Source organism: Excalfactoria chinensis, chromosome 4 (assembly GCF_039878825.1).
Source record: "Excalfactoria chinensis isolate bCotChi1 chromosome 4, bCotChi1.hap2, whole genome shotgun sequence".
NCBI lineage: Eukaryota > Metazoa > Chordata > Aves > Galliformes > Phasianidae > Excalfactoria > Excalfactoria chinensis.
In genome coordinates, this window is record NC_092828.1 from 34,843,453 (window position 1) to 34,856,311 (window position 12,859).

Below are 12,859 nucleotides of genomic sequence, written 5' to 3' on the forward strand. Positions count from 1 at the left end.
CTTTGAAACAGATGTCAAAAGAAGTCTACAGGAGCATTGTGGCCATGAATGAGTTGCTTGAAGCCTCAAGAGGCAACACAAAGTGACAAGAGTAAGCCTTAACCTGTCTTCACACGCCACTGAATAACATAAGCTGATTTTCCAGCCATTACTGGACCCAATACTATTGGATATGTCAACAAAAATCTGCTGAAACTTTTCACATCTCTCACCCTGTTTAACCAGAATGGAAATGTAGCCCAGAAGGTGGCAAGCATCAGCTGAGCTGCATATGGTTTTGGCTGCAGAGTATCAATGACTCTTCCATAAGCAGGATGCAAAACAGTGCCTTTCAGCACTGCTATGTTGCCATTTCACCACTTGTCCCTCCCTCTTTTGCTGGTTATATGGACACATACAATTAAATTATGCACAATTCTTTTGAAATCTCAAGCTACTGAGAGGAAAATAATTATGCTCTCTATTTGGACATCCCCTATTTTGCTGTGGAGACAGGCTCGCTTGTACCACCAGCCTGTTGTGTCTAGCCTGCAGCTATTAACAGTAAGCAGCTGTGGATAATTCAGCACAGAAGAGAACTGCACTTACTTGGCCACTGAATACTTACTATCAGATTTCTCCTCTGTGAAATCAGCTCTAGTGAAGTTGAAAGAGGAGATCAACAAGAGATAGCAAGGAGAAGTGATGCTATTGTCAGTTCTTCCCGTTTCAGGATGGCTCAGGATGACTCTTTTTTGGAGACCACAGCTTCCCTTCCATCTGCATGGAATGCTAAGACAAGAGGCATCCAGCGTGCCACGATCCTGACACTCTGAAGCTACAAATACTACTCATCTACAATTTCCACCTATAAACATTAAAAGTAATTTAAGGTCTTCAATTTCAGAAATGTGGAAACATCATTAAAGATTTAAGCGCAATGCTGATCTGGAAAGTGATTTCATAAAAAAAATGACGCTGCAGGATTGCTAAACTGGTGTCACTTCATTGTAGTTACATCGTTTTAATTAAACTCTACCATAAAATCTGAGAGTCAGATTTTTCTTCTCTATAAGTGATGAAGGTCTTGTAGGTTAAATCACCTTTCTTTAAAATCACTTCATCCTGAAGTTCTATCTATGCAACGCTATGGAAAATAATATGATTTCAGATACTTAAGATTAATTTAGATTTATTACAATTAAATAGAATATTTTTTCTAAATCTAGATCCTCTTTTATTTTTTCCCCCCATTCTGATTTGAAAATAGCAAATCATCTGTATTCAAAACCTTGAATTTAAAGTTCTCACTGTATTTTTTTTCCTAATAGATCTGAAACAAAGAAAACAAAGTTTTCCATCACCGTAGGAGATATCGGTTACAGAGTCAACATGAGTGCTCTAAAAGACTAACTCAGATATTTCAGAGAGCAATATTCTTTTCTTTTTCTTTTTCTTTTTTTTTTTTTTTCTATATTTTTTCTTCCCTGATGACTTTAATCATTTGGGACTGATCCGTTCCCTGAAATTATTACCAGCAGCCTAGAAAAGCCCCTTGTGGGCAAACAGACTCCATGTCTATATGTCATTACACACTGCATTAAGACAATGCATGATTCAGCGAAACCTAAATCCTAACCTAATCTTCCCATTTAGAGGATGTCTTTAAAAAATGTCCTTAGCAGAGGCTGCCAAGAAGAATGAGAACAACAGTATGACGCATTTGAGATACAGGCTTGTATCTCTCCCAGTGAAAGCTGCAGTAAGACAGCTAACATTGATTGTGTTAATATACATCTGTCCGGTTAACATCTGCAGCTCAGTGCTATATCATTTATTTTTCTATCATAATATATTCTAAACCATTCTTTAAGGGAGGATGTAGACAATCTCGGGTATGTTCTTTAAGAAAAGTGTTTTATCACAAGGAATGGCTCATAAAACTCCCAAAGTTCTACATATCAAAAGGCTATTTTTCATTTGGTTGTGGTACTGTTTTTCTCTTAATTTCATTTTTATGTCCTGCAGACATAACAACAGGTTTGTTTTTGCACAGCATCAGAAACTCCTAAAGGCTGCTTACATGTCCTTTTCCTATGTTGCCTACAATAAATCACAAGTCTTTAATGTTTCATCTTCTGTATAGTTATGAGTTAGGGGAACAGTTTACCGTGAAGCATTTTACTTTAGAAGTAAAATGGAAATTATAATTTATAAATAGTTTAAAACAATAGAAAAGGCAACTACTTACTTTTTATTATTATTATTATTATTTAAAGTAATGAAATATTGAAGGGATCATGGGTTTTTTTCCAGAAAAAAAAGAAAAAAAGTGTGACTTTGAGGTCAGACTAAAAAATGTGAAAAAGAGGAAAGATTAATATTTCAGGAAACAGCACCCTACTGACAGAAGAAACACATCAGTACTTCGACTGGTTGCATTTGTCGTGTAAAAAACCAGGCAGCCTATAATCACAAATAGGGTTACTTTAGAAGTTGAATACTGATCTCTCGGTTAAACAATTTCAGTAGCATTTAGAAAATATTACTGAAGTACACCCTTTAGGGACTGCCCTATATAAAACAAAAAGCAGAAAAGGGTTTTTAGAATAATAGGCTGACGTAGCTGCTGTTACTTGGGGAAAATAACAGTGATGTTAAAATGTTGGGCATACAGTCATTGGCACATAATTTTATCTTAAATAATTAGTGTTAATTAGTTACTTCCTATAGTAACTATCTACTATCCATTAGTCCTATTCCATATTAAAGAACAAATTAACTCTTTCTTTTTCTTTTCCCCCCATGATCAGATACTAATGAAGCAGCTGATTAGTCAGAGTACCTAGAACCAATATAAAGCCTGGCCAAACAGAGGGGCCACTGGAACACAGTTAGGAGTTGCTGAGCACGTGGATCACGAAAGAGATTCTCCTTTACTCACTATCTGACTGAGGACCTCTCACTCCACAGTGATGGAAAACACAGTTGTACCTCAGGCTGCTTGCAGCATACCATATGCAAGGAGGTCCTGACCCCTCGCACTCATTAAAGTTTCCCAAATATTTTAGAGATGTAAAGTTGTAAATCCGAGCGCCCTGCTGAAATTCCAGTTCGCAAAATTATAGCCTGTCTGTCTGAATTCCTCTGCAAATTCATTTAACTGAATATTAATCTCTGCTCCCTGTTGTGAACTGAAGTCTTGTTGAGCTTGTACAGTTGCTGGTTGCCTTTGAACAGCTGCATTGTTCCGCCCTAGAAATGGCCGCATTTTGTTACAATCCGTATTGGCAGAGGGGAGGAAGGGCGGAAGGGCTGGGAATGTGTAATTCCCTCTCAGCCTCAATCATCATTGCCATCATCAGTGGCAAATGGTAAATCCCCAGTGATAAATCCTTTTGCCTTCACAGTCCCCACCAGAGGACAAAAACCAACTTCCACAGAGGACCATCCAATCCTTGCTTACCACAAAAAGCGTTTGTAAAGTTTACTGGCACATTTGCAAACATAAAGGTATGTTTACAGATAAAGCATGATATGCGAGTGAAATGTTGCTTCATGCCATTATTTCCCTAAGAGACTCTCTCTAGGTCTTGTGAGTAGGGCACCTGCTTTAAAGCTAAGTTACTGATTTCTTGTTGTCTTGGCCTGTGTTAGGTAAAACCACTCTTTCCCTGACTCTCGGCAAACCAGAAATGATTATAAATGTTCTAAGGTCCACAAGATCTACGCAAGCCAAACATTATAAAAGTGAATGTGCTTTTGAAAGCTCACTGTGGCTGCTTTTCAAGGAAAGATTTTCTGGCTAGTTCAAGCCTCTGGATTTTATAATGTCTGCAAACTGCAAGGCTCATCTCCCAACTCTCAGTAGCTGTTGCTATTTTGGTTTTCTAATGAAATCAACATTCTTGCAACTTGATCTGGAACATTTGCAGGAGATAGATACAGTGTTCTGAGAAAACTGCTGTGATGTTTCAGTTGGGGAATTTCAATTATCATTTCCAATTAGTTTAGTATTGTCTAAGATGCATGAGAGTGGAAGGTTGCATTGCTATCAAAGAACCCAAGACTTGATTATTCTGCTGTAACTGCTACATAACAAACTGCAACATAAAAACACAGGTGAGAACTTATCATTACCACCTGATGAATAATGTATGATATATAAAGCACTGTGAATAAACATTAAGCCACTGCTGACAGTCTGAGAAAGGACAGCAGAAAGTTATGCGATCCTTTCCGTGCTTGCTTGATTAAAGTATGGAATTTCTGAAACTTAGATACATTCCACTTTTACATTCAAAAGCATTCGAAGTAGCCTTACTTTCCTTGGCTTTTATATTATATCTCCTGCCGATGTATAAAATTTCTGTTAGTGGAGTCTTGCTAGAGAAGAGTACTCAAGTGTACTGCCATAAAAAAAGGAAACTATATCTGAGCAAGAAGCTGCCAAACACTTCATAGAAAACTATTAGATTAATTTTCTCTGCTCTCTTGTTGGAAAACATGGGATGAGTTTACAAAGTCTGCCTTTTCCTTTTGCCTAGTTAATAACTTGCATGCTTTACATCCAGTTCTAGCAACCATTCAACACAACTCCTGCTGCTATTAATGAAGTCATTTCTGTTCCATGTAATTGATTGCCTATGGCATCTCATATAATTTTATTCCCTGCCTCTTCCTGGTTGATATGATGAGAAGGATTAAGTTATTTTCTACTTGTTAGTACTGAGAAATATTCCTAACTACTGAATGAATCAACTGTATAAGAAAAACAGCTTTTCAAAAATACTAAGAAAACACTTGAGATGCTGATGCTTTTGTGTTTATCCGTACTCATCTTCACTGTGCTTCTGCCTTACATGACTCTTCATGTAGGAGTAAGAAATCTACTACCAAAGCATGGAAAAGTAACATAAGTACTAGACAGCATTAAAGGAAATCAATCTATAATTTGTAAAAAATATCAGCATTTCTTACAAAAGTCTTATTTTCAGAATGCTGTTTTGAGGCTATTTAGATACCTCTTATATCAACTATTTGATTCCTTCCCCGTCACTAATGAAGAAACCCACATCAGAATTAAATAAAAAAGAAATCAGAATTAAATTTAAAAATCTATCACATTATCTGTATATGATAGACCCAACAAAGAGATGGCAGCTGGCATGGAAATAAGAAAGGGCAGGACCAAAGTGCATACTCTATTTGCTGTGTGGGTACACAAAATAACTCTTGTCCAAGATTTGCAGACATTAGTAGTTGTCTGGAAATCCAGCAGGTCCAGGCCAACACCAGCTAAGCAGCAGGTTATCACCAAAAGCAGAAGCCTGAGTCAAACACAGAAGGAACTATGAAGTCTGGAAACCGGTTCTTGGAAAGAAGATGCAGCGCAGCAGGAAAGGATGTAGGATCAGCGGGGGTTAAACATCAAGGTGTTTTTTGAGGGCTGACTTTTCTAATACGCTCCATTTGGCAAGGAGTTAGCTATCAAAGCAGAGAGCTGGAATTCTTGTTCCTATAGCCATGAATGAAGATATCTGAATTGCTTTTTAATCTATTGCAGTTATTTGTGTGTTGGGTAAGATTTCATGCTGGGAGGTCCTTGCTGTATCCTCTTTGATGTTAACGTTTCTCTGGTAAAAATCTACACAGAACCATCCAGACGCAGAGAAAAAGAAATGCTGGTAGCTTTACACAGCTGTAATTTGACTCTGCAGCAACTCTTTGTGCGCTGCCCTCTTGCTAGATGCTGTAGTTATAACCACCAACATTAAGCTCACTGGGGAAGACTAAGAAAGATGCTTTACAATATTTGGATAGCGCCTGTTAGAAAGGGCTTTGCAAACCTTAGAAGTAATCATGGAAAGAGGGAAGAATACGGTGCAACAGAAGGATAAAAAATCCTCAAACCATTCACTGATATTTTCTGAAGTTCAAGCAGATTTCTCACAGTTATACTGTAGATTGGCCATTTCCCCCATTTTAAAGGCCCAGACCAAAAGTTAGATGTTAATTTCCCAATAAACCAAACCCAAGTTTCCCAACACCCATTCTATATTATAACACAATTTACCTCTGATTCTTATTTTCATAAATTCTTATGAGACTTCCAAGTAGAAAACAATGTGTGCTTTAAACTGCATTACAAAAACAGTTGATTTTTTATGCTGGACATGAGCCATGCATATAATCACTTGTGCTTTCTAAACTAGTCAAAGGGAATGAATCACTTTTATGCTACCTAACATGAAACAATCTTCAAAAAAGACGAAACTTGAGAATTCATCAGATTAATTTTGAATCTTCAAGATCACTTCAATATTCAGTGCCACGCTAAACCATCCTTTCATATTTTAACACACCATTAAAGCCTAATTCTTAGCTCAGGTGATTAAAATCTGTTTTTTAACAGAATATGATATGGTTGCTCTTGATTTATGCCACTGTTGCACATAAATGTTCAATATAGTATATTTGCTTAGTCCAATAAATAGGCAGGAAATATTGTTTACTTACATAAGGAAGAAAGGAGGTAAAAAAAAGCTGCCTGCCTAAGGCGAATTAATAGACAAAAGATGCTGTATTAATTAACAGCCATCTCCAAATGACATCTTTGAAGAGCAGGGTGAAGTAGTGTGGCAGAGTTGATGGATTAAGATAAACATAAAACATCTACTTACATTTAAGTTACATTCAAGACCCAAAAGCTTTTGCACTGAAGGTACAGTTTCCATTCCCACAGACTCTGTTAAAAAGAACATCCGCCAAAACCAGGAAGAAAATACCACGAATAACAAATAGAGTTTTCATTTCAAGATTTAGAATCTTTCATTAGAGCTTTTCCAACTACTGGAGCCAAAATGCAGTCAACCCGTCTCCTGGGAGTTGAAATGGAGAAAGACACCTAAGGGGCTCCCCCTAATCATGAGAGAAAAGAAGTTTTTGCTAGCTAATGTCAAGTGGTACGTAGAAACTGCAATAGAATGTTATGTGGAAACAGGAATTCCAGATAGGTCTTTGCCTACAGAGGACCTGTGACACGTTGCCACCCACACAGAAATAACTTTAGAGAGTAGGTCTTCACTAACTTATATCCTGACATGGTGAAGTTACAAGAAAACACTTTGTATGAATTGCTGCTATTCATAGTGTTATCAATCAGTAGTCCTCAAGGATATTAACTTAGTTTCTGTTCTGCAGTTCAGCTTATGGCTGGAGTTACTATTGTGTCACTAATATTCCTTCCGCAAAGAACAGGACTGGAAACAAAGATGTAGGGGCCAAATAAACAGGCAATTGTTTGACCTTTCCTCAAAGTCTAAAGCTTTGTTAACCTTATCAGAGCTGGAATGGAGGTGAGGTAATTTGTTTCCAGCAGAGAACAAAAACAAATTAGTTTTCCACCTTTGAGAGAGGCGTGACTGAGCACTATTCTGCATTGCCCCCAACACATGGCAGATGGCAGACTTAAAGCTTTCCACAAAACTACAGGGCAACCCTGTGCACTTCACTTTAGAAAGAGATTTATAAATTTATGATTTATCTCAGGTTCTGAAGCATCACTGGATCTGTTTTATGTTTCCGAGAAAGTGTTCTTTCAAATCACATCCAGATTCAGAACATTTCCCTGCATCTTCCACTGCAATTCATTTGCTGCTTTTGAAGAAAAAAAAAATAAACAAAACATGGGAATAGTTCTGAAATCCTAACCACTACACAGTATGTAGCCTGATAATCCACAATAGGGATTAAAATTTGAAGCCTTTACCTTTACCAATGAGAAAACGCTCATGCCTCTAACCAGTGAAGGCAGATATTTCCTGTCTGGCCTTAGAGACATTTAATAAATATCCAAAAATGTTCTATCTTTAATTGCTTTTCTCCTCACTAAGATCTTCGTATTACTGTTTTACAGTATCTTTACCACCACATGTCCGTGCTTTCAGTCTGAAAACCCTATTTAGTTTGCAGTGCACAGCTAAGTTCCTCACGCAATCAAACATCTGGAGTCTATTAATTTCTCTTGTAGGACAAGAGAAACTTGATGGGGGAAAAATGAAGAGCAATCAGCTTTAATGAATGTTAGCTGGAGCTGTGTAGCTTGAACCTTCCGTCAACGTATTTCATTCACTTTGTCCATCATTTTAAAACTTTTCCAAAAATTGAATCCATTCCATGTGGCTCTATTTCTTGTTGCTTGTAAAGCCAAGAGAACAGAAATATGGCTAGAAATTAAGCAGAAATGTATTTTTCTACTTCTATAAAGTTTGGGGAAAATGTTACATAGCTTTGCATTCAAAATTTTCCTTTACCTTATACAACTACTGAAATGTATTACTGTTAAATGAAGAATATGATCAGGCAGTGATTCAGGACAACAACATAGGCTGCATTGCCTTAGATTACTTTTAGCTTGCAGAAGCCACTTTGCCTTAAAAACTCATTTGAAGAGATCTGTTTGATGAGGCCATTTTCAATTCATTTGAGAATTCATTTGAGGCTATTTCATGTTTTCTTGAGTGGTACGGTTTGATTTTTTTTTTTTTTCCATTTAATGCAATTGTGTGGGTTTTTTTGTTTGTTTGTTTGTTTGTTTGTTTGTTTTTTCCTGCGTAATTAATATACAAACACAACAAGAAGCTTTGCAAATCTGTTTTCTTTCTCTATTTCCTTCTCTTTTTCCTTTTCTCTTGCTCTTCCCCCCTCCCCCCCCCCCACCCCCTTGATTCTCTCATGTGGCTGAAATTACATACTAAAACAAAATGTGTATTTTATTAAATTGTTTACAGATGATCTGGTTACAATCTCCAGGAAGGAATTTTTAGGGAAGTAGTTGATTTTATATGGAAAAAATAAATAAAAAAATCAGATGGAAAAGAATGAAATACATAAAAAGAAGAAAAGCATTCCATCAAGGTATTTAAGCACTAAAATGCTGCCCATAAATTAGAGATCACGATATCCCCTTTCCCTCTCTCTATTTCTCATTACTAAGGGATGGATGGAAAGGTTTGCATTTTTAAACAATCCACAGTTGTAGGGTCCTTTTGAAAGAAACGATAGGTGAAATGACAGCTTTTCTTTTATTGCAGAATGAAATACTAACATACACCTTTTTTCCTTACAAGTCTGTTAAATGTCTTCTGAATCTAGCTATATAATTCCTTGATTCGCATCAGATTTTACAAAAAATCAATGTCAGTAAAACACAAAACTAAAAGCTGGAAAACATAATGAGGAGTATTGACCATCTGGATAAATATGACTTATGTGGGAAGAGTTGAAATGGTTTCCATAAGAGGAAGACTCACAATTGTAAGGCTGTCCTTTGGAGGGATCAAGAAACACAAGGATAAGAGTGATCTAATTGATCTTGGATTTACACAAGGCTTTCAACAAATTCCTTCATCAAAGGCTTTTAAGGAAACTAAACAGCCATACTGTAACATGGTTTAAAAGTATAAAGGTGGCGCAGACTGGGGAGTATGAGATAGCTTCTTTTATAAAGAATGACTAAATTATTCCATTTACCTTCCCTTGAAAATAGATAACTGAGGGGATGTCAAAAGAACCTGTAGGATCCAGGCTCAAACAAGAAGAGGTGATTCTTCATGTCATGTACAGTTGGGGATTACCTTCTATCAGCTATTAATATCAAAAGTTATGTGGGCTCAAAAGGAGGCAGGAAAAAATCATGAAAAAGAAAGAAATTAATAACTGTTATTAAATACACAGGAATGGCATTTGGCAGAATTTCTTGAGTAATACTCACTGAATATCACCTGAGGAAAGTAGCATACATTTTCCATGTTCTTATTCTTTTTCATCAACTGCCTTTTTTTTTCTTTACCTGTTGCCCATACTCACGTAGGTCTAAGTGCTACTATTTAGCTACTTTTACTTTACCATGGCTCATCAATGCTATTGTGCTAGGTTTCTTGACTGGCAGTTCTTGAAAGTAGATGAGCAGCTGGGAGTTTGTCCTGGATTCGTTTTCATAAAGATCTTATCACAGAAGATCGAATTTCAAACTAAACTTTTGCCTGTATTTGGGCACAAATGAATGTTGGGTGAGCTCTGGCATTTGTAATGTGATGACTTTCTAAAGTTAATTTTTGTTGCATAACATTTTTATCAGTTGTTGCCTAGACTTGAATGTTTTGGTTTTAAAGAAAATGATGGAGATGAGGGCAATGCTTAAATGTCTGTGTTTGCTGTTCAATTTAAAGTTCTCTTTAATCTCTGAAATAATGCAATTAATTTGTGCCATAGAGACCAAAGATCAACCAAAATATCATAAACCCCACAAATGACTCCACTTCTGTGATAATGTGTCCAGTTTCTGACCAGCGTTTAGAAATCCCAAAGGATGCAGAGAATGCACAAGAAGATAAGAATACTATTAAAAAGCAAGATATGCTGAGGCATAAGCATTTAAGAAAGTCATATATGGCAAATGGGAGTAGTTAATGCCTTTGGAGCACTTTGTATCTCCCCATTATGGGAAGGGCTTAGTTACAGAGTTCAAATGTTTTTCTTACTGAGGAGCAAGCAACAAGATTTCTCTTACGAGGATAAATAAACAAATTAATTAATTAATTAAACAGCAATTTGTTTGGAACTGTTGTTATAAAAAAAAGCTTTGCCATCACACCTGACTACTCCTTTCATTTTTTGACATTACTTTCACAGCTTGTTCTAGAGTTGTCAATACTGCACAATATAAATGAAAACTCAGGGCTTAGAAAAGAATTTCTGTGTGGAGATCAGAGGTCTCAGCACCACTGACATTATCTACTGCTGCTGCTTTCACTGAACTGTGAAGCACCATATAGATTTCACAAAGTAGAATTAAGTAGAACACTAAACAAATACTGAAATACTCAGCTTTGAGAATCCAAAAGCACTAGCACAGAATCATGTACAAAACTGTTATTTTTGCCATTGAAGAGAAATTTCTCCAGTGTTCCTTGTGGTGATTTTGGCCCAAATCATTGGTATTATTTTACTTATCAATTTTATGTTGTCTTTTGCTATAACAAACAATTAAGTGCTTCTCTCTGCTCATTTGCCTCAAAGATGACAAACAGAATAAAGGTGGAGATAACATCAGAGAAGACCAACTCCTGATATTTCACCAACTGTATGGAGATACTTCACTTGTCACATAAAAAACATCAAACAGCTCTGGCTTATTTTTTCCAGCTGAGTGATGATTAAACAAGCTTGTTCCATATAATCATTTTACATAGTTCTCCTGTATGGTGAAAAGAGATAAAAGTATCCACATCTAGTAAAAGTTCATGTCAACTATGTGACCATTAGGATGCAGAAGTTTAATTATGGTACACTTTACCTTGTTTTCTACAGTAAGTTTTCAGAGACATTCATAAGCAGAGATCAGATTTGATTATTTCTTTTTACCAAAAATGATAAAAAATAGCCTAGTACAAACTCAAAAGCACCCTAGCAGTAATGAAACTGCAGATTTTCTCACAAATAAAATATATGAAGGGCTGATGTTCCATATGATCCGTTTTCCTAAAAAAATAAAGCCATCCTATTTTTGTATTTACTGGAGTGCTGATGGGCATTTTGTACAGCTATGTGCCTAAGAATTTTGCTGTCATAAAAGTATCTGTAACAACTTTTATCAGTTAGAAAATGAGAGAATTTTATCTATGGCAAAATTTTGCTTAGGGAAAGATTTTAAAAAGTGTCTACCATAGCAACAGGTCAACATTGCAAAAGACAGTAAGAATCAGCTAGCCCTCTTGAATTATTTTAAACCAGGCTTTTTTTCCTCTCAAATGTTGTTTAGCAAAGCTCCTTTAAAGACCCTTTCTGAGTATGGTTTGTTTGGCAGAGTGTTTTTGAAGTATTTAATTTTACTCCTGACCATGCTTCTTCTGCTTCTCCCGAGCCTTTGACTTGTAGTCAGTAACAGAAAACACTCTACCTTCAGGTAAATCCTGACATTGAGAAAGTGATGGTTTCCCGTTTGTTTAGGGAACTTGTCTCAACCCAATCTTTGGGTTACCTTAGCGCCTTTACATGTCTGATGAAGGGCTCAACTACCTCAAAGCTTGCCTACTTTGTCCACAGCATTTCAGTCTAACAGAAAACTTTGCCTCTACCTCAGTATTTTGCCTAATGATCTTTAAAGAACATTGCTATTTAAAGAACACTGCTATAGCAATTGGAAGCATCACTCCACAGACAATGAATGGATTGACAAATAGGGTTAGTTTTAAATCCTCAGCAGCTATCAGCTACTTACTAACTTAAAGACCAAGTGCTTCCCACTGTCCTGACATCTCTGAATATGTTGAACTATCCACAAAACCACTTTGTACTGACAGCTTTTAAACCACTCCAATTAGACCTGCAGGAGCTCAGCTGTCTACAGTTGGAATACTTGAAGTCAGCATCTGGGAGCAGAACTACATATAGGCCTTGTAATGCAGCAGCCAATTAACTTCACACAGAATCAGTTCTTTTTATGCTTATGATAAGGTTACCTTTTGTTGGTACATCAACTGTTGAAAGCATCAGTAGAGAGAATTGGTATAATTGTTATCTCATTTCACCAGTTCCTTTCCTTTCCATGGTGGATAATGCAGCAGTCTGCATAAGAACAGGTATTATTAGGGTCTAACAATGCTTCAGATCATTGAAAAATACCAGTGGATGCCTAACTAAACTGAGGCTATGGACAACCAGTGAAAGAAGCAATTTTAGGACTGGGAAATTGCAAAGCTTTTCCCTTTTTTTGAGAGGGAGGCATACCCATAGCGCTGCAGTCAGTGCATGCAGGATGGAAATGAGAATCCTAAAAAAGCTTTCCATGTAATTGTATCATTAATTCAGAGGATGT

At 36.6% G+C, this 12,859-nt stretch overlaps 1 protein-coding gene across 2 annotated transcripts in view; it reads right to left on the minus strand.

The window, feature by feature from the left end:
- SEC24D (SEC24 homolog D, COPII coat complex component) overlaps nucleotides 1-12,859 on the minus strand; it is a 201,869-nt gene that overhangs the window by 53,164 nt on the left and 135,846 nt on the right. The gene's annotated exons all lie outside the window — the stretch shown is intronic.